This window comes from Etheostoma spectabile, chromosome 13, assembly GCF_008692095.1.
Source record: "Etheostoma spectabile isolate EspeVRDwgs_2016 chromosome 13, UIUC_Espe_1.0, whole genome shotgun sequence".
Lineage (NCBI taxonomy): Eukaryota > Metazoa > Chordata > Actinopteri > Perciformes > Percidae > Etheostoma > Etheostoma spectabile.
The window spans coordinates 24,458,449-24,460,617 of NC_045745.1; the positions used below are offsets into that span (position 1 = coordinate 24,458,449).

Here is a 2,169-nt window from a genome sequence, read left to right on the forward strand (position 1 = left end):
ATCTGTAGTTTGAATGGACAATTCCACTTCCAACCTGTAGGGGGACCAAAGAGGAAAAGTGTTTCGGTGTTGCGTTAACAAGGCAGCAAATACAAGCGCTTTCATCAGTGGGTCATACGCTCAATCACCAATGTTTCAACTCAGTTCTTGATAGATAAGTACTTTATGGACAAATAACTACATTAAAATAGTACAATTTCTAACACCACACTATAAAATACTCTGTAACAAGTAACAATACTGCATTGTAAATAATACTTAAGTAAAAGTAAGTATCTTCAGGAAAAAGTACTTAAAGTATTAAAAGTAAAAGTACTAAACGCATGAAGAAAACTTCACATTTTGGAAACTTGAAACAACCTCCTTGAGCTGTGTGTCAAAACCACAGTTTGAAAACGTTGTCATTTAGATAAATATTACTTAAAGAAGCACCATGTCTTCCACTAATATTTGTACTTGGGTTATAAGGAAAAGATGCATATTTACACAAGATGATGAGTGGGTGAGGTATAATGGATTTAAGCTTAATGAAAACACAGGATGGTACATCTCTGCACTGCAGTTGTTTTGTTGGTAACATTTCATAAAGGTGGAATGTTGCTTCTTTATATCTGACATTAGCTTATTTTATTGTGGTCCTAAACCATAAGAAAAGTTCCAGTAACATGCTAATTTGCAGTTGCAAATTACATTTTCTCCAAACAAAGCTCAAATCATGTATGAATTCCTGAAAACGGTCAGTGTTGTAACGGTGTCAGGTAATTGTATTTATTTTAAAATAATTCAGCTCCTCTGATTCAAAAATGTTGAGCAAACAAACTAATAAGCAAAAACTGTGGAACAGTGGAATGCAAAATAAAAAAATATATATGTAAAAAATTATATATATAAATACAAAGAACAAACATGACATTCCTATTTAAAATATTAGTTGCATTTATACAGCATGTTGTGCCATTACAGTGAATTAAATCTGAATACAAAAAGGGCTTCACACAGCATTCCACTGTGATAAACTGTGAAATATTTTGACTATACCCTCCTATTCCAACCTGTTATTATATTCATATTTATGTAATTTCAATCTATTGCGGCTATTTTGAATATGGTTGATAAACTAAGCACTTCTTGTTATGTGGCTGACTCAGTCTGTTTAGACTCATTGCATTTCTGTCTCTGCAAAGTGAGGAAAACTGATCTCTGTCCTGCTTTCATTCATGACGCCGGCCTCATATTACATACTTAAGGCTCCACTTAACAGTTCCTCCTCCTCTTTTTCTCTTTTATAAACACATCACTCACATTAGAAGTCTTTAAAAACATTGAATATAAATAGATCAATATGATGAAATTGTCTATGTGCAGGTCCAGCAACTTTAGATCTTTAAATGTTGGCCTGCAGCATATCAGAGGGTCAGAGCATGTCTCAGGGAGGAAACACAGACCACTTCTGGAAGTTGCCAGATATCTAAATCTATTTTACATTTTTCATTTACAAAATACCCAAGATGACTAGAAATAGAGGGAAAAATAGCCTTTTGTTGTTTGTGTAGTCTCTCAGATCTTTTTGTTTCTAAATTTGCACTGAAACAAAGGGCAAAATACATTAACATTACAAAATAAGATCCTAGACAATATAAACCACTTGAAACCTTCTTGGGTGAACCCACTGCAATGCTGGAATAAAAGGTGACTGTTTATAATGTATGAAGTAATCATAAGCATTCCCATTTTTTGTTAAACACAACACCACAGTTTGAACAGGGTAAAAATGTAATAACGTACTCACGATGAAAATGAAAAAAAGATCTAAGAGCAGATAAACGTGATAGACCTGTGTGAAGGAATGTTATGTTCACTATTCAGGTGTGTTCATAAGTGCATGCGTGTATGTGGAAGGCTAATCTATCCAACCATGCGTCTGTCTTGTATAATTGATGAGCACAGTATCACCATGTTATTCTAACCCTGCAGGAGAAAGAAAGGATAGAGAGATAGAGAGAAAGGGAAATAATAATTTAGCTCAAATCAGTTTAGGGAAGCCTTTAACAAGCAGTTTGTGTAGTCCGAGCTTGACCGTTTTATCATCTCTGCTACATTTTTTGGAGTAAAGTGGTTTTTGGACTCAGGATCATCATGATACCATGGTGGCCCAACTGCTAGGGCTGG

At 34.5% G+C, this 2,169-nt stretch overlaps 1 protein-coding gene across 1 annotated transcript in view; it reads left to right on the forward strand.

The window, feature by feature from the left end:
* LOC116700895 (V-set and immunoglobulin domain-containing protein 10-like 2) overlaps positions 1 to 2,169 on the forward strand; it is a 5,961-nt gene that overhangs the window by 1,619 nt on the left and 2,173 nt on the right. The gene's annotated exons all lie outside the window — the stretch shown is intronic.